Source organism: Taeniopygia guttata, chromosome 3 (genome assembly GCF_048771995.1).
Source record: "Taeniopygia guttata chromosome 3, bTaeGut7.mat, whole genome shotgun sequence".
NCBI lineage: Eukaryota > Metazoa > Chordata > Aves > Passeriformes > Estrildidae > Taeniopygia > Taeniopygia guttata.
In genome coordinates, this window is record NC_133027.1 from 28,645,574 (window position 1) to 28,666,954 (window position 21,381).

The 21,381-nt window shown below is 32.0% G+C and overlaps 1 protein-coding gene across 1 annotated transcript in view; it reads right to left on the bottom strand.

Moving 5' to 3' along the window:
- EYS (eyes shut homolog) overlaps positions 1 to 18,010 on the bottom strand; it is a 765,693-nt gene extending 747,683 nt beyond the window's left edge. The window contains exon 1 of the mRNA XM_072926499.1: positions 17,653 to 18,010. The gene's annotated coding sequence lies outside the window, so the exon portion shown is untranslated. The remainder of the gene's footprint in view (positions 1 to 17,652) is intronic.
- Between the last annotated feature and the right edge of the window lie 3,371 nt (positions 18,011 to 21,381).

Consider the following 21,381-nt stretch of genomic DNA (forward strand, 5'->3'; position numbering starts at 1 on the left):
CTGCTTAGAAGTTAAATCTTTGTGGAAATAAAAACCACTGCAGTAAAAAACTTACCAGTCACTAAATAAATTAAAATCTGTGAAAAAAAAATAATAAAGGAAAAGTTGTCATCAGTTTTCTTCTGTACTATGCTAATTAACAATTAAACAAGATGCCTGAATTTCTAAGTATTTTTATAGTGAACATAATAACAATTTTATATGAAGAGTCCAGGGGTCTGCAAAAAATGAAAAAAAAAATAAGCAGATGACTATGGACAATGGTACTCAAATATGCAAGAGAAAAGGAAAAAATGATTGTATGAGGCTATATTTTACTTTAAATGAGATGTCACGAAGCTTCTTTTCCATTTCTATTTTTATGTGTATGGAATGCTTTTTAATTAACAGACATTATGAATACAATATATTTAACAGATGTAGTTTCTAGAGAACCAATTTATCTCATACTAAAAGTAAATTCTACCATCTGAGATAGAAATAGAAATAGAATCATTCTGTTCCATACAGCAATTTATCTTGAGAGCAGCTGTATCTCTCTAGTCCTTGAGAGAAGAACATCCTCAATGTCATAGAAACAACCACTGAACCTTCTCTTCAAATCAACCTGATCCTAGACAGGTTAAAACAGAATGAGGCAGCCGCTTCTTGCATAAGAGACCATGAAATGTCTCTGTTCTTCCAGTTTATGGATGTGGCACAAATAATATTTTCTTCCATGGTAATACTACAATTCTTAAGCAGTAGAGTAGTTACACAATCAACATTTTGCCTCTTTATATCTTCTAATATCTTACAGTCATCCTGTCTGATGGAACAAGTCCACAATTCTTAGGAATTTTTCTTGGTATTTGTATCATGATAGTGTCATGAAGCTTCTCATCATTAACCCGAGTCCCATCAAACCAGCCAAAAGGAAAAAAGAGAACAGATGGGTAGGCATTTCCAGAAAAAGATCGTGGCTGAGGGATCATTTGAACGAATCACAAAGATTAACAAAGGTCTAACTTGAAAAAAGCTCTTTTCACCTACAATATCATCATTTAAAAGGAAGACAAAAAAAAAGGAAGATGCCTTTCCAGTTGAAACAGAAATTTTTTCGCCGTTCTTCTCGTCACCTGACACAGCCTGCTTCCTTTGACTCAGATTATACAGCAAAGAGGAAATTTGAGCAGGCTGTAAGAGACAATTTTTTTACTGTGGGCTGTGAGGTCAGATTACTTTTACTGAATGTGCTTCACAAGTTCCAGAAAAGACATTTCTCCCACTTTTATAAATGTGATTTTTGTTGGTCCTTAATATTTTGGGATATGAAGTCAAAGTGGAAGAGCTAGGCAAGAAGGTAAGAACATCAAGAAGTTTGCAAATACAGAAATTTCAATGAAGCAAAAGTAGAAAGATGAATAACATCTTCAGATACTGAGTGCTAAAATCTATGGTAGGCATTCTGATTCTCTTCAATCAATCTGGCTTTAACTAGTGGGTTATGTAATTCATTGGCATCTATTGGAGACACTGATAGCTTCAATTTTATGTGTTTATTTTTAAAATATTATATTATCATAAAATACATAATATCTTATGTATAAAAGCAAGTAGGTTCACCCTTAAAGAAGTCTGAAACAATAGACTATTGATAGGTCTAATCTTAGCGCCACCATCTGCTTTAAAAATGTTATCTATTTACAACCCATTTGCACCCAAGTGAAATCTTTCTACCTAATAATTTATCTAATACACAAATAGGTATTATGTACATAAACTTCCTTCACATATAGTTTTGGTAAATTAAGATTTTGCATTGCTTTTTCTATACAATATTTTATACAAGAAAGCTACACAACTAACTGGAAGAAATAGATAATATTATGTCTATGAAACCATTAAGATAACTCTCAAATATACAGTGAATAAAGTATTTGTAGCTTATTTGCCTGTGACAACATCATCTCTCCACAGGGGCTTTAAAAACTTTTCAGCTCTTTCCTAGATTTTTTTATGTGATACATCAGATGTATTATAAAATTACTGGGTTTTTTATTTAAGTAATAATTCTAATCAAAAGTCATAAGTAGACCTATGATGTGATGCAATGTTAGCTATATTAAATATATCTAAAAATTTATTTATTGAAGTACATACACATATTTGTTTCTATTTTAAAAAGAAAACTTTTTTCTTTCCAAAAGAAAAGCCCTACAGCATGCTTTACCAGATTTTTCTCTGAAATACACTACTGTAAATTAAAAGTGCGTTATATGTATTTCAGCTGACTTTGACTATTTAGTTTGCAAAATTAGAGACCTAATAAGTCTTCTGCATAATTTTCTATATATTCAGTAAAATCTAATATAAAAATATTTATTATCTAACATTCAAGGAGAAATTAAGAAGATGGAAAAGTGACTAAGTATTTATAATTTAGTATTTGTGAGAAGTTCTGATCAGTATCGTGTGTTTGATCAGCTGATTAGAACTCTAGTTCATCAGCTGATTAGACATGACTTGAGAAAATTATTGATAAAGGGAAAATTCCCTTTTCTGATTATTGTTTGTGCTACCATCTAACTTTTTAATATTTTTGAATTCATTTAACTTTTGAAACTAATTTACTTTTAATTGTTGCCAAACCAAAAGACACGGTAGTAGGGATAAAGGTATAGGAAAATGTAAAGCATTCAGATGACTTTTAAGGGCATTTTTATTTCTAAAGAAAATAACTACTATGTCTCTCAATTTGGCTTCTAAACATCTATAGAATTCAACAGATTTTTTCCATATTCAGGTTCTGGTAAAAGCATTCCACCTGTGGTAGTTTCACCAACTTGCTATGGATACCCAGTACATCATTTTATTTAATGGTCGTGTTCAGTCTTAATAAAAGAATAAGAGACTCTATGGAAAAACAGAATTTCATACAGTTCCACTGCTCTAATTAAATTACCATGTTATTTCCTTTCTTCTTTCATGATATAATTTGCAAAGTAAAAATATATTTAGGTTGTAAGGCATGTAATTTTAATGTAGTTAATTTATATCAAAAATAAAGAAGTTAAAAGAAAGAAGAAAAAAAGTTATTTTATGCCTAAATATGCCATCTATGTGTCTAATAGGAAATACAACTACATTATAAAGAGAAAAATAAAACCAAAATAATTAATGTGCTAGTTCAAAATTATAGTTGAATAAAATAATGATTTATCACATCAATGGATAAGTTTATATACATACAATAATGACTGTTTTTCTTGAAGTACTGTCTTTGCCAGTTTTTTAAAGTTGCACCCTATATTTCATTACAATGAAAACCTACTGGGTTTTAATTTTGGTTGCTATCAATACATTATTACTTATTTTCAAAATTTCACTGTTTAACACAATTGTCAATGATATGAATATGGGGGTTTGGCTATATATCCCTACGTTTACTTGCATAGGTAAAACTAGATATTACCCTATGTCACTTTTAAAGTATCCTCTAATGTCCATTGGTATTACAGTTCTGTACTTTTGACTGCTCCCACTACAAATGACAGCAAGGAAAAAAAATCTTCATATTTTGTCATCTTTCTTGAGCTTTCTGTGCTTAAATGTTATTGCATTAGTAAACATTACCTAGGGTCAAACTATCCAAACCACCAAAAAGAGCCTGAAGTCTGCAGGGCTGTAAAAGTTTTACATACGTCTCTGAACTCAGTAGGACATGAAAAATTTGTTGCCCTGCCTTTTTGACAAAGATTAACAGGAACAGAAGATGGCTTGGCATGAATCCATTTTGTGACAAAAATTGCCATGAGAATACAAAATAGTACAATATTAATTCATTTTCAGGAAAATGATGGTAATGAAAATGAGAAATGGCATCAGCTAAATCCATTTTCATTACTCTGTTGTGATTGCAATCTTGTAGCTCTCAGCTAGTGGTCCGAGTGAAGAGATCTATATTTTAACCATATTTTTAATATCTTTGATGAGAATCTCCTTGCCATTATGTACCATTTCACTCTATAGTTTGAATTCTTGCTTTAAAAAGATTTTAGATCAGTTTTAGTTATCTAAACATGACAGAATATTTATTAATGATCCTTAAACATAGTTAATAGGAAGCAGTCATGGAGCTCTGAAGAAACTGGCATTTCAGTATCCAATTTGTGAAAATGCAGAAACCCCCATATTTGTAATACATTTATGTAAAAAAGCCAAAGCAGAGTATAGACCTGGAAATGCTTAGCTCAATTGGCTTTCCTTTAAAAAAAAAAAAAGTGTGCAGTTTGGATTCCATAAAATTTAAAAGATTTGTGTTACAAGTTAAAAGATTATTTCTTACCATCAAATTTCCAAGTTAATTCACATAGAATTATTTTTAGTTTCTTTTTTTTTCTGAGTAAGCATAGAAATATTTTCTCATTACTGTAATATTTAACTTTGCTTGGTGTGAATTAGGAAGAAATAAGTCAATAAATGACACAACTAACAATATAAGTTTTGTATATTAGCACAGAGAAATTGATACAATTTTTACAAAATATATACAATTTAAAATCCAGAAAGGTCACTCAAAAGAAAGCTCCAAAGAAACATATTTTGATTTTAACTATTCTACTTATTAACTCTATTTTTTTTCCACCAGCTTGTTTTGTACCGTAAGATTGCTTTGGCTGCATCATTAGTTTTACTCAAACTCATGTCAGCATTTGGTTTAAGAATGTAAAAATAATAATAATGATAATGTAGTTATTATTTATAAAAGAAAAATACCAATTTGTACATTTACTCCACTCTTTAATATACTCACATCCAACAGATTTTTAGCTTTACACTTTTCATGCTTTTTTGCAAATCTTAAATGACTTTAAATGACTTAAGCAGACTTTCTCTGCTTCAAATTTCCAAGCACCACAGAACCTGACAGTGTGAGAATAGGATTGACTATATTCTGTAAATACAGCCCAGTGTTTGAACAGAAAAAACTGAGTATTCTAACAGATGCGCAGCTAATTTAAGCATTCCAGCTAGAACTTTGACATTTTAGTTTTTTGGCATTTTGAATGAGCTTCCTTTGAAGGAAAGATAGTCTCTAAGATTTCCCCTTCTATCGCTGCAGGACAGTCTCTGTAAATGAAAAATCCAGGATTTTCAATCTCTTTCTTTGTCATTTTGTAAATAGAGAAGGCAAAGTGCCTGACTATCAAATTACCTCAGCAAATAAAATCCTTTTTGTGGTTATGGCTAAAAAGTGCCTTCCAAATACAGAATAGAGACCTGTGATACTCTCTTTTCACAGTTCTCCCCATAACATCAAGAAAGTTGATAAAGGGATAACATGAACTTTCTTCCATGGTAGTGTATCACAAACCTTCCTGAGACCATGTGACTCAAAAATGAGGTAGGTCTAGCACAACCTGGCCATCTCCTGCAGCTCCTTTCTGTCTGGCCTGTTGAATGCAAACTGACCAACATGAAATCAGCTTAAAAAGTAAGACAATAGAGGTCAGCCAAAGACTTGTGTGGAAGGTTTTTCCATCATGCATTAAGCTTGCGAAAACACACACCCTAAAGTTTTAGAATACAGTTTATTTCAGAAAAAAAGATATTTGCTGCAGTTGCTGTCTGGATGTACATGCTCTTCTAACATCTGCTTTCCTTTTTATAAAAATAATTTATCCAAGTTATGTTCTTAAAAGGTAGAAACAGTATAAATCGTTGCACTATATATCCATGTATTTTTGTGTGTCTGAATTTAACTTTTATTTTCTTTATGATAGTTTCTGAGAGCTATGGATCATAGTATCAGGCAGATTTTTTATTAGTCTGTTTGCCTTCTCTGCAGTTAAAAGCAGTGGTACATTTGCATCAAAACAATATACAGAAAACCAGGAAAAATGCACAACTTTTAAAGTGAGTTCACATAATTTATTGGCTATGCAATTCTTCAGAGTTCTCATGACAAAGCACCTAATGAGAATAAAACCTAGCTAATTAATCTACTCATTTCTCAAATGCATAATAAGAGTAAAAACAACCTAAGGATGATTAACATAGTGCAATTTTGAATTAATCTGATAGTCTTGCCTTGTCCCATACACCTTACCCTACAACATTAAATCTGACTTCTTATCCTGAAATTCTAATAATACTCAGAACTGACACATTATCCTCAAAGTGTAATAACCATTACTCTTTTTCCATCCTTGCAGTTTCTAAGTTTTAAAGTAAAACAAAACAGATAAAATATATTGATTCAGAATGGTATTAAGCAATAGTTCTGATCGGTACTTTATATCACATGAGGAATTATCTATTTTTCAAAGGAAAGTTGTTCCATCTTCACTTGAAAAGTAGTTTACACATTCAATTGCAGTGACTTACTAAGGAAGACTAAAATTCTAATACATGATATAATGGCCATTTCAAACTTTTATTCAAAAAGACCCTTGAAATATTAGCTATGTTGGCCTTTATCTCTCTTACCCATGGAGTCTTTGTGTCATGTCATCCTTAAAGATGTCAGGGTGCTGCCTCATAGGAGCCAGCTGATACAGTTCCCCTAATGAACAAAATTATCTCTGGAGGCAGTGACATCAGACATTGTCTTCAAGGTGATTCAGGCTGCCATGAAGAGTTAGTGCTATAAAATTGCATGTATCACTTCTTGAAAGTCATATCTAGGGCAGTTTTTGAAGAGAGCTGCGCCAGTGTAGACAGCAGGGAATAACAGCACTCAAATCTCAACATTGTTAAAATAGAACTACTTGAACCAAGCAAAAGCTGACTGGTCTGGACCATCTGAAAATTGGTCCTGAACACCCAGTATCTCTAACTGAACTTCTTTGTGTAGGTTCAGTGATTTTTCCAAGGACAGATGCTATATTAAGTTGTAGCACCTTTCAGAAGGTTGCTGTGAATAATACTTGACAAAGTACCATTCCCCTATTTCCACTGTGCATTTTAACACTCAGCTGGTAGCCAGGAGACATGATGGCTCCTCGCTAAAGAATTCACAGGAAACATACAGTTTTACAAGACTTGTGATGTTATGATTGAAAGAGAAACTTAGAAATTATTCTGTTACTAAATCTAAAGCACTTAGTAATGGACTTAGGTCTGGTACTAAATAAAAACCTAATCCAAAACAAGAGGAAAAAGAACAAAAAAAGAAAGAGCAAAAAATGAATTTATACATATACATATACATATACATATACATATACATATACATACACATATACATATACGTATACTTATACATATACATGTACATATACATATACATATACATATATATACAAGATTCCAACCAAACTAGAAATGAGATTAATTTTGGAATATATACTCCCTTAATCCTCATTAGGGAACTAGTATTCTGTATAGAATATGAAAGGAATTTCACTGAAAAGGAATTACAGGGTATACTAATAACCTTTTACAGCAATGTTTCTTCTTTAGCAGATATTAAAAACTAATTTCCATATCAAACTTTTTTTTTTTTTTTTTTTTTTTTTACAGTTTGGGGAATTAACATGTGTTTATGTGCATTTGATTAATTATTTCTGATGTAATGAGTTCTTTTTGTTGTTTTCCTGTTCTCTGATCATCCATGTTTTCTTAGATCACCTGTTTTTCCATTAGAAAGAGAGGAACTGCTGGACTGCTGGTTTTGTATGACTGAATCAGGCTGCATAGGCTTTGCCTCTGCAAAGTGGAACAGTGAAACTGTTACAACAGGCAAAGCCACTGGTCTGTAGAAAAGAGAAATGAGTAGCTGTGTGTTTACAATAAACACATGTAAGAGTGTCAAAAATACAAGAACTGAAGAAAAAGGACTTGCTGCTTTTGAGCAAAACCAACTTTCCATTGTCATTCTTGTTGAAAGCGATGGGAATTGATTAAAGTTTAAAAAAAGACATCACTCAAAGGGAATCCCAAGAGCCAGGTTTCTGTTCACTTTCAATCTGTAGCAGTGTAAATACCTCTGAATGCAAAGGAAAAGGAGGTGATAGTGATATACATATATGCTTGAATATTTTGGTAACTCTGTAGGTTTCTTGAATTTGCTATGAGTGAACATATATATATAGATATATACAGATGGATAGATAGATAGATAGATAGATAGATAGATAGATAGATAGATAGATAGATAGATAGATAATGTCAGAAAATCCACTGCAAAACTGTCTACATAATACTGTTGTGCTACAGCACCAAAAGCTTAAAGCAACATTCTAAGGTAACAAGAAAAATGGCAATGCATGTGTTTTGCTAGAGCACAAGTTCTGTAATTCTTTTAATTTGGGAATACTGTAGATTATTGTTTCCAACTGTGTCTGACACAGGTAAAAACTATGCTTTATGTCTGTTTAACAGCAACTGAAAGGACTGTTCTAAAAATTGGCAGGCAAATTATGTCCTGGTACACTGGTGACAAGATCTCAGACACTTTTGTTGCTCTCTGCCCTGGTTTTCATTACTGCATTTCACAATTGTTTTACCCTTAGCTGTAGTAGTGTTAGAAACAAAACAGACTTTCTGATGATGAAAACCAGCCTTGTTTTGCAGTTTATGTACAATACAGTGTCTACATTAGTCTCTGTAAGATTATGGTTTCCACAAGTACACAAAGTAATTCCCATCCTGCTGATGAGATGGGTATAAACAGTTTACACCTTGGTATCAAGTACTATCATTCTTAGAGGTCCAGAATTACACGTATCCTCTTTGAATAGTCTCATTAAATACATACACAACAAAAAAACAGATTTCATAAAAGCAAGAAAACAAAAAAAAGAAGACTTTACCAAGTGCACTAACGGCACTAGTTCACTGTGTTCAATTTTCACCTGATACAGAAATAGATTAACACTGACATATTTAATCAATTTTTGTGTCAACATGGGATGCTGCCAGTAACATAGCATACAGATGCCTTAAAACATGGTGTAATGGACTTTCTATATAAAAGAAAATCCAATAAAAGAAAATAATTCAGTGCCCTGCCTTAAGTACAGGATTTCCTTGTGTCTTTATTTTTAATAAAGTACTTTGTGTGTGCAATCCTTGTATCACACAGTTTCTGACTTAATGCGCAAGGCGCCTTAGCTTGGCATGGTTGTTTTGTTACTTCAGGCAGCCTTCCAGCTGTGGGCCAGCACTTGGTCAGACTGACTTGTTCTTGGCAGGAGGCTAAGAACACATAATTCTTTCAGTTGTCCATCATGACTTTGGGGGTTTGATGTGGGAAATAGCCAAAAGTGTTATCTTAATCATTTGAACAGCATACAGTTTGATCTCCTAATCAGTCACAGCCTCTTCTTTTAGAAATGGGAAGATTAATGACAGTTTCAGAAAATGCTGGTAAAGTGTACAGTGGTTTCATAGTCTTTGATCAACTCCATACTAAATCTTATGATTAATTCTTATTCTTGACAATTATTGTAATCTAATCAATTCCATACTCTTATTTTCATGCAATGATTGTAATGAGAAAAGAAAATTGCACATAATTAATCTTTTCTTGTGATAAAGATTACTGCAAGGATTTGACAGGACAAAAAATTAAACCCACCCACTTAATCTTGAAATTGTCTTCTGCTGTCTGATTCAAATGCCATAAGGGAGGTGACTTCTTGGACATTATCAGTCACTAAAAAAAAAAAAAAAAAAAAAAGTAGGTCTGTGTTTCCTACAACATAGAGAATCATCATTCACAGATGATAAGTAAGTGATGAAGGCTGCTATTTTGCAAATTAATAAACAGGTAAGAAATTAAGTCTTTTAGGAGTAGGATGGGAGTAGGGATGACCAATTAAACTTTAGTCAAATTGACATGCTTGGTAAAAATTCCTCTTTCATATTGGGTTGAAAATTGTGTAGTAGACCATAATGAAAGATGTTTAATTCATCCTGCCATTCTAAGTTCTAAAAAATATTTTCTTTTTCCAACATGTAGATGCTTTTCACCCTCTTCTCTCACTTATAATTTAGGCTTCTATCTGTATAAAGGTAGATGGAGAACAGTTTTTTATTTGTTCAAATGGAATATGTTGGCAATTAGTTTAAGAGACAATATTTACTCAAGAAAAAGAATATATTAAATTATTCCAGTTACTAACATTGCATGAGTAACATACCCTAGTCTTTTGCCAACCTGGAAGATAAAAGTTCTACAATAAAGAGAAATTTCATGGCACAGAAAGCATCCTCTGTGTTATAGTCATGGGTTTTTAGGCTCTGTAGTATTTGTTAGTGAGCATAACTTAACTCATTTAGTCATATTGCTGTACTCATTGATTAGGATGTATTAATGCTTGTGGGCTAAATTTACAAAGGTTGATAGAGGTGGTTCACAACTGAGTTAGTCTGACACTAGCTTGAAATGAGGAAGCTGAAATGAAGAATTGAAGAACTTGACTAAATACACCATTGTTTAAATAACTGTTCAAGTATTGCTTCAAAAATGGAAACTGAATATGCTTTTTTTCTTTCTTTGTTTATAACAAATGCACATCTCACAGGAATATGGAATGCTAGACTACTTTTTCTGTACATCACAATTTTTATGTAAGCAGCAGGTAGGTTCTTCATGTTTACATACAGCTAATGGTTTTTAAATGCAATTCATAATATTTAATATGGAAATCAATGTGTTCAAGACTACATTGTTGTTATATTGCACTTGTGGTTATAAAAGGGGAGAGTATATTTAAATGCAAAAGAGAAATATAGAGTTTTATGGCTTTTTTTAAACATATATTTTAAGACTATTGGTGTAAATGAAGCACAATAAGCAACTTAAGAGTTTCAGGGTCCAATTCCAAGAAATCAATTGTCTCTTAGGCTAAATAGCAATATTATCATCTATTTTTAAAGCAAGAGAACCATTCAAGGCTCTGACAAGGTCATAATGTCCTAATACTTTTCTCCTTGAGATTATAAATCACTATTTAATTTTCACAGCCTAGATTCAGCCTGTACAGATGCAAAATCTGGCAATGAATGAGAATAAATTATTTCCTGGGTGACAAGTGTGGAAAATATGGACACATAGTAACAGAAAGTGATTCATCCATGTAGTTGTACAATGATAAGGACATACACTTTTAAATGATTAGTTAGCCTAAAGGTGTCTTCCTTCCATGTACATGAGTATAAATACTACTGTGCTTCCAGCAATGAATAATTTATTTGTAAAGGAAAAAAATGTGCTGTAAAGTAGCAGGGACAGAAAAGAAATTCTGATCAATAGCATTGCATCAGAGCTACCTTATATTTTGCAAAATGTCAGGAGTGTCTAATGAGGTTTTCACCTACAGGGAACATAGGGTAGTACCGATGACACAGAGAGATGATGAGAAGAGCAGTGTCTCTCATGGATATCTGTCTATATACCAAGCTTAATCCCCATTTCATGGGCAACAAATAACAAATTGAAGTTAATCTGATGAATATAGAGATCATTATAAAAGGAAAAGCTGATGTTCTTACACAATGACAAGCTCTATGCTTTAAAAAAAATATTTTTTCTAGGGAAACTTCTAGGAACTATTGTCCCCAAAATTTGTAAAGATTTTCAAACCCCTGATTCCTATATATTTAGATTTCATAACCTTTTATTTTTTCCTTTTTTTTTTTTTTTACAATTTCCCCAAAACTGTATCCCCATAGACAAAGCTGCAGCAAATACAGGGGGAGAGGGCAAGTATGTGATTTCTGATGTCCATAGATGTTAACTAGCCACAAGTTCTTGGTAAAGAGGCAGCATGGTAACAACTAATAGGCTCCAGAATATCTCTCTGCAGCTCTGCAAATGAAATGCTACAAAAAGAATAAAGATCAAACAGAAGGGTGCAGTACACAGTAGAAAGACTGCTCAGCTCTTCAATTTGGTTTTCTGAACATGATTTCAAACACCGTAGTGTATAAAGCAATGGGAAAGTGCAGGGCTAGAGCTATAGCTAAAGGAGGTGCTGTGCTACATAGTCTTTACTGTTGGATGAGGAATGTGGTTTTTAAGTGAATATCCTGATTGTTCCTCCTTACAGGGCTTCAGATCGCATCATGTAGCACATGAATAGGATTCCTTCCCAATGAAATTAAACCAGAACATGCACTCCCAGTGTGTAACTAATAAATCCCAGTGCTAACAGGCATTCAAGTCCCCAGGTAGAAACTAGAGCTAATCCAAAATAAAAAATCCTGAATTGCATAATGTGAATACCAAGTCTTCCACATGAATTGTTTTGTTGTCAAGAACCATTTCAACACTTGCTGTGTTGTACTGAAGCTTGCTGGACAGTGCTACCAGAGACAAAAAAGGCAGAATGTCTGACATTTGCACACAATTTCCAGCACTATTCCAAATTTCTTTTGAATAACTGTTTTGTTTCATCCGAGAAACAAATATTCTTCTTGACCATTTATGTTTCACTTTAAAGAGCTGTGAGTAGGACCAGACAGAATTTGAGTTGAGACATTCAGAACTCCATTTAATTTCTATTTTTATCTGACAAGCTCTATTGGTAACACTTCTCCTATGAATATTCCTTTTTGTGGCTGAGCAGTAATTGTAACGTATGAAACAGATTTTCCTCTTTTAACTTTGAATTGTTATGTTTACACTGAAAATTACCTTACATAGTGGGCTAAAGTAACATTTTCATATTAAAAAATGCCAAATATCTAAAAATTCTAAAGATATTAAGAAGATATAATTAATTCTTTCCTTTTTCCCCCACAGAAACAATTCTTGCTCTTTGTGTAAACATGTTTGTCCAGGGAAGCATATAATCTTATCTGATCTCCTGTTATGTTGCTTTCTTTTGCATTTCAGTGTGTAGAGTTGCTAAAGTCATGGTTTGTAGAAAAAAAAATCCAGTCCTGTGGTGGGCATCAGATACTGGAAACTCCATTGCTTCCATTTCTTTTTTCCCATTTTCCATATTCTACCTTTATATTCATAAAAATATACCAATTTCTATTTAATGCAATAACAATAATATTCTATATTATTTGAAAAATATTTCAAAAATGTGAAATATTTCTGTTAAAAATATTTTAGGGCAACCTTACAGTCTTTTATTTGAAAAGTTGCATTCATGAATTCTGTCTGTCACATACAGTTCTGTTCAATATTTTTGCCATTCTCATCAACTCCCCTCCCAATGGTCAGCATAAATGAAATTATATCATTGCTCTCACCAGTGAAAATACTTATCCTTCCAACTTATTTTCTTTATTTTACTGCTAATTAGGGTGGTATCTACTTCTTTTTAAATTCCACATTGAATAGATTTATTTTGAATAAGAATTTTTTTTTTACTTTAAAGTATCCCACTTTTTCTATGACATTTATATGAAGATCACATTTATTTAGACATATTATAAAACAATCACAAGCACTTTAAAAGATAATACTGTGAAAATATAAAAATTAAATCTATGATAAATTGGTAGTACAAGCATTGATGTCAAGTTTACACAGTATTATTTGGCAATAGAATTTTGCAAATCATAGACATCTAAGTATCAAAATTAATTTCATTAACAATCTGCAAAAATAAAATTACTTTTAGATTTAAGCATTTCACAAACATTGTATTAATTAAAATTTTAAGTTTCCTGGTAAAATACATAGTTTAATAGGACTGGACAAGCATTTGTCCAATGTGCTTGGACAGGTCAAAAAGTAGAGAAATCTTTTTGTATAAACTAAAAGGAAGTAAATCACTGACCTTTTATTTAGTTTGCTTTAATTATGTGAATGGCAACCAAATTTTTCCTCCAAGAGAATCCCATAATTTTGTCCATTTTAAGACTTCATATATAATTTCTACTTCAAAATTTGCAAGGTAGATGCTATTTCATGAAGGAAGAAATGTAGCCTTTTAACCTAAGTAGCTCAGGTGTTTTCAAAATTTTCTGCATCCTTGTAAAATTCTTTAAATAACAGGATTTGATGTTTTCTGGGTATCTTGTTGAAGCTAACAAAAAATTTCATAATATGCTCCATACAGGGAGAAAGAAGAGAAAAGCATAACTGTATAAATTAAACGCTAAGACCATCCTGAAGAAAATTCAAGAAGCAGCTTAGACTTTGCAGGAAGCAGAAGACTCTGGCTGTGTTAAATTCTTAACTATAGAAGAGAAATGGCTCCACAGTTTCAAAATTACTGCCTATCTTTGAAGAACCTATTATCTATCTATCTATTTATTAACTTCTTTCATTTTTCACTTTAAAATCTTCTAGGCCCCATAAATTCCCTCTTCTGATGAAGGCCAAGACGCATAACTCTCTTTTCACACATAATTTCTTTTTTTTTTTTTTTACAGAACCCACTTGATTCCTTTTCCTTGGAGTGATAGTATGCACTGGCAATGATCTATCTGTATGCTGTTAGACATGCAAAAAGCATCCACTCAGCCTGTGAAACAACTGGTATTTAATGAATTAAAAAAGATGTCATATATTACCTACCTTGCAGCCACTTACTTGTGTGAGCAACTTTCCACAACAACTGCTTTCAGGCTGCATCGTGTAATTACCTTATTCAAGTTCTGTTGTATTAATACATAAAATAACGGCAGCTAGCATCTTCCAAAGGAAGGTTTCCAAAAGAACACACTCCTGGGAGTCATACAAAAGCAGGAAATTTAGGGGATTTAGTAAAATTTTAGTAAAAATTTAGTAAAAATTTAGTAAAAATTTAGTAAAAATTTAGTAAAAATTTAGTAGAAATTTAGGGGATCAGAAGGGTCCTACAAGCAGAGCAATGTCTTGGCAATGTAAAGTATGCCGAGGTATTATACAACCTTCATCAATTATTATTGTTCAAAAAATAAAATAAAAATCTTTGGCTCATTTGATTTAATAAATAGTTATTATCATTTCTAATTATTGCAATGATTGGACCAATACAGAAAGTCGATGTTCAAGATATATTTAAAGCTAATAACAGCTTCTTCATTTTGTATCTTAGAAATCTTTATTAACCTTAAATATCTTTCATGATTTACTAAAAATTTATGCTACATTCATTTTAGGATGAAGGTGACTTTTACTACAATTCTTGTCTGAGACATGCTTTGCAATATACACATGGTCATCAGCACTTTGAGTGACAGATTATTATCTAATCTGGCATTCCATTTGCACAGGCAGTTTTCCAGTAGATTTGACATTGATCATCTGTCCATTTGATTTGTTAACTACATAAAAATGTGCTATTTTACAAAATGACTAAAAGCTTGCAACTCGGTATGGGAATGCTGTTATTTTATATTTTATTTCATCATAAATTTGTTTTCCTGAGAAGTGGCTTTGGTTTGTGAAACCAATGGCATTATTTTTCTTTCTCTATCAACTCTCTACAGCTAAACAAGCCTCTTAAATTTGGGGTTCAAATGTGATTAATTTGACTAGAACAGGAAAAGAGAACCAAGGCTGACAGGATGGGGAGATAAAAACAAAATGCAACAGTATGGACATGAAATCCTCATATTACGGAATGTATCAAAGTCAGTGTCTGGTCGGCATGCTCCCTCTATAATAAATCCTATTTTCTTCTAGATATTCTCTTTATCCACCAAATATTTATGAAAAAAAAAATCAGAAACCACAAATCAAGACAACGCACAACACTGGAATGAAAATCAGCTCTGCCAGACTATTTTGGGAACACAAAATATCTGGGCTTATGTTTGTTGACTATCATACTATGTAATTTTTAACATTCATTACACAGTATTTTCACAAAGAGGATGTCTTTTTCAAAAGGGTAAATATTACAGTTTGCCTATTTCTTACTTATTCTTGCAAAAGCTCACTGATATTATTTAAGAATGTGTATAACAGTGGATGGACCTGTGTGCAAATAGCCACACATTTTCTGCAACATAAGTGCACATAGGAAGGAAATTATCCCAAATTTGACAAATGCATTCATAATTTCATAAAATTTGCTCATAATTCTTTTTTAGTTGTCTATAATCTAAAAAAAACCCCAAAACTAAATAATCAAGATTAAGATCAATGAAACAGGGAAGAATAAGATCCAGATCAAGCAATATAATAATAATAAAAAGAATAAATTATGTTTCCATCTATGCTCAAATACCCAACTATGTTTCTTTAAGCAAAATGATTAGTAAATATTTACATGCTTTTCATGTGATTATCCTCTCTCTCATATCATGCTACTCTTTAGCAAAAGCCAGCTCCCACTGATATTAATTGGAAAAGGCCCTTGGAAAATTACCATGATTGTTCTGACTTCTTCAGACAAGAGGTTTATCCCTGAACTAGATGAATGCTGTATGTTAGTGAAACTTCTCAAAGACTTCTTATTAGTCAGCAGAATTATTTAGCAAAATACTTAAAAATTAGACATGAAATTATAGTTATAATTTAAATGACATTCACTTATATAAAGATTAGTCTAATGTATAATGGTATTATTTTAGTACAAAGCAAATATATAAAGAATTCATGTCTGGAGATGCCTCAAAAAAGGTAAAAATATTAATTCTGTGAAAGTTCTTGATTCTTGCTACAGTATCTCTTCATCTCAGATATGTCCCTTCTAAATAAAATATAGCCAAACATATTCTCATATGTGTATAAATAAAAATGCGTACTATACCTGTGTTGCTTTTTTTCTTCAAATCTTCGGAAGTATAAAGGCACAATGTCTTGGTTTAACTTGAGTAATAAATGCACAATAGCAGCTGTTTGATTCAACCTAAGCCATAGCTTTAATACTTACCATGATCAAATTTTGTTCACCAAAATTTACAGTATTTCATGCTTATTTATGACAATGTTTTTAAAAACGTATCAACTACATCTTGAACAGATATTGCTTTCATAAAATGGATACTATATCTAAGTGAAAGTCATTAAAACAATCATGCATATTTTGAAATCATACATTGCAAAAAGACTATAAAAATATAATGGGAAAGATTATATAATTAGTAAAATGAAACCCAAAACTCCTCTGATATGGGAACTCTCCATGCTAGTTGTTTGGGCTTCTAATGGCTTTCAGAAAATTTCTCTGCCTTAGAAATGGAAAAAAAAATTTAAAAACACTTTGTTTGGTTTTAGTAAACATAGAAAAGCTTTTATTTAGAGTATGCTAATAAGTATAAACATTCACTTTTTAAATTCCCTTCAGAAACATTTTGTATTTTTTCTGTAAGAAAGCCATACATCATTTCTAGTCACAGTTTTTAACTACCATTGCACATTTTGAGTCAAAGACAGTTGTCTGTTCTGTGAACACTCACTCCTAAACCAAGCACACTCGATATAACCTGTATATGGTTTGTTATTGTTGGCCTGGAGAGGGATAACAGTGTGAAAACAGTAACATCAAAACTAACTTTAAACACCTTGGGAATATGTTCGTCCTGTCATATCTATAACCAAATCAAAGTAAAGCTTTTCAAGATTTGCTATTTTAAATAAGTACTAAAAGCTATTATGCATTACAAAGTAAACTCTTAAGCTGGTGTGTGGGCCTACATATAGCCCAGACTTTATCTTTCTAATCTGATGATGAATACAGCAGGCCACCATCTGGTGCGCGTGTACATCAACAACTACAATACAGCCCCACAATTTAATAATCACAAAGTTTAACTGCTACTTACCACTTATTTCCAGCTACAGAAGGTCTCTGATTTAAGCTGTCAAATAAATGTAGAAAAACAGCATAAGATTTACTGGTTTTGTTCCAGATTGGGTTTCACATGCAGACAGTGAAGCAGAGAGAGCTCTGCTGTTGCTACGGAAACCCGACGCTGAGGATTTAATGACAGCATCAGATGGTATTGTACTAGAGATTGTCTGCTTGAGGGACTAGACAGCATGCTGCTGATAAGAAATAGGAATGGATTCCAAATGTTTTCAATTTGCTTTATCAGAGGAATCCTTTCATTACCTCAAATATATTAATTTGATAGCAGATACAAAGAATTTATATTAATGTTAAAAAAAAAATTTGAAACATATTCTATGCAGGTAACTAACCTTCCTAAACCCTTATTCAATATGTAAATATGTAAAGTTTATAAAATTACTGTATTTTAGTCTGATAAATATTTAACTCATATATATATATATATAATTCCTAAAATAATTTTTCTTTAAAACTTACAACTTATAAAAATGAAGCCATTTTAAGTTCATAAGTTCATGTGTTTTAAGTTCATTAATTACTGTTAAAAAAGGATCCAAAGAGGAAAGATTTCCAACAAATTCCAAATTCACAGGGGCCTGCAACTATTAAATTTCATGGATTTATTTCATATTCAGTCATTTAACTTTGTAAATATTTTTATTTTGTGATAAAATTTTAAAATACTATTACAATTCAGAAACAGTATTTCTGAACACAGGCAGTATGAACTGTAAAGTATCACCGGTCAAAATTCATGTATTTGTCTGGTCAACATTTCCTTCTATAAAGTCTCTTTCTGCTTCACAAATCTTTCTGAACTTCATTTACTCTGTGGTTAGTTGATTGTTTGTAGATTAACAAATATAATAAAAATACTCTCTGAAAACAAAACCCATGATTCTTCTATCAAATGTGTCTCTTTTTTTGGTAGTTCATCTGAGCTCCAGTATATTTGTTCATTGGGGGGCTTATATAAATACACAGAAATAATATTTTATAGTCAATTTAGGGTCTTCTGTTCCAAGGAATTTTACAAACATATTTCCCACTAAATGATATTGGAAAGCCTTTTGATGGTACAGACAAAAGCAACTCCTTTCCTTCAAACATAAGGCCACTGCAACTTTACTCTCCAAATAGAGCAGAAAGGACTGCCATTTCAAAGGTCTGAACCAAACATCACACAAGACCATTTGATCAATATGGCTTTGAAGGTTAAAGATTGATTCAGTCCTACTTGGATTTTAGACAGTATCTCTTGGAGCCTTAGGTATTTTAAACATGAAGATAACCCCATCGACAGACCTCTCCATTAGCATCAAAGGGAATTTCTGATTATGTCAATAGTAGGGCCAAGCATTTTCTCTACCACTATCCCCAAAAAAACCCAACAAAACTAAACTAAAATAAACTGAAAAACAAACAAATAAGCAAAAAAGTCTCTCACCAAACAAACTGGCCAGAGCAAGGAGAACCCTATGAATTTCCTTATAATGAATTTCCCAATAATATTTTCTCTTTGGATCCAAAATAATACTGGGGAAAAAAAGTATTAATTGTTTACCCATAATCAAATTAAAACTTCATCGCTGATGTTTTCTTTCTATTGGTTTTTGAGCAACATTTAGAAAGTTCAAGATAAAGAGTAGTTATGGTCAAAAAAAAAACAAAACAAAGAATAATATTAATTTGGAGTCAATATAGGTAATCTTGGATTAAATGCATTAATGCCTTTTGAATTAGACATTCAATATAAATATTTTGGGTTATTTTTAAATAAAGAGTGTTTTGAATGGAGAAGAATTTCTTTTTAAAAAAATTGAAATAAAATGTGTTAACATTTCACCAATTAACTACTTTCTAACTTTTTGGGAATTTCCCCTATATTCTAGTCCAAGTTGCTCACCAATTTCTATCTGAGTTTTTTGGTTTAGACCGAAACATTTCCCCAGTTTCTTTTTGGACATATGTAATATTTGTCAAAACCAATAAAATATCCCACACAGTATACATTGTGAAATAGCTTTGAAGACCTCCTACGAAAAGCATTCCCAATACAGGATATATTATTTAAAGGAATATATGGTACACGAACATAAAGTACTGCATGTGCATTCACCTTTTTAAATCTTAAGCTTTGGAAGAAGGGCTTTGAAGAGGATTCAAGAGAAGGGTTCAGGAAAACATTAAAGAAAATTATTCTAAATATTTTTGTACTAGGGGAAATCATTGATGGAAGTTACCAAGCAAAGTAAATGAAAAAAAATTTGTCATGGCAGCATTTAAGGCTATGTTGAAATGTAAAAGAAATATTTTTAGAGTAATTTCCCTAAAAAATGCACATCTGGTTTTTGAAATCTCTTTTAGTCCATCATGCTCAAAACAAAAATCACAGAGATGTTGAAATAATTTTATATTAGTTTGCACTTTTAATCTTTGTGACCTATGGTGTCTTGGTATCTTTTGTTTTATCCTTCTGATTTTCAGAATGCATGTGTCATAAGTGTTAGAATGGCTTTATGATCTCTGTGAAGGCCAAGGGAACTCACTCTTGAAACCAACCATACTTGGACATTGTCCCAGAGACTACAGCGCTTTGCAAAAAAAGAACATGAAAGAGTTAGAGTGAGAGAGTGGAGGGATGAATTTTAAGCAGAGGCTGAAAAACTGCTGAGAAGATTGAGAAGCACAAAGACCTCCTAGGCCACAAACAGGCCAAGGGAAAATCATGTCACTAGAACTCAAAAAGTCACTGAGCAGTTGAAATTAATCTTAGTAAGGAGGAACTCTTAATGATGATATGCACAAGAATGGGCAGAGCTGCTTATAAATACCGTTTCTATTTTCTTTATCTCTCTGAGTTTGTTTCTTATTCAAAAATGCACTGCATCAGAGACCTTTGAATGAAGTCTTACTCTTTTTATGTGATAGATGTTTGCTGTTGTTTAATTGTTGTTTGTTGTTGTTGTTGTTTATGGAACTTCTAAAGAAAATATAAACGCATCTATGTTTTCAGTCTTGAACTTCAATGGCTGAAGGATCCTGAAGTTACTGTTAGGTGAAATTCTTAGTCTTTAGAATTTTGCCAGCAATGAATGCTATAATGCTTTTCTAAATCTACGTTAATAATTGCATTCTTTCTTCCACCCTAAAAATGTCATACATAATTGTAGTGGGACAGTGAAAAATATGACATTAAAAAAATATGTTGGAAAGGGCACGAAAATAAGACACACTAAAATATTTTGGCTCTTACTGTAGATATTATGGCTAGATATCATGGCTGGAGTGTAAATTGACCGGCTTTGAAGAAACAACTGTTTTTTATTTTAGATGAAAGACCATTGTGAGACATATTAAAAATCTCAAAGTATCCCTGAATTCATATTGAAAAGGATAAATGGACTTGGTTAAAATAGGCACTCATCTATACTATATGACAGATTTGTTCTCTTTTGAAAGTATTGTACTTTGTAAAAATATGTAAAAGAAAAATATGTAAAATCACATTATAAACATCTTTAAATGTGATTTAATCATATCTTGGAAAATCAGAATTCTATCAAATTATCTGAAGCAAGTCCAAACGAGAACCACCAAGCTTTTTAGAGGGATGGAGCATCTCTCCAACGAGGGAAGGCTGAGACAGTTGGGATTGTTCAACCTCAAACAGAGAAGGATTTGGGGTGACCTAATTAAT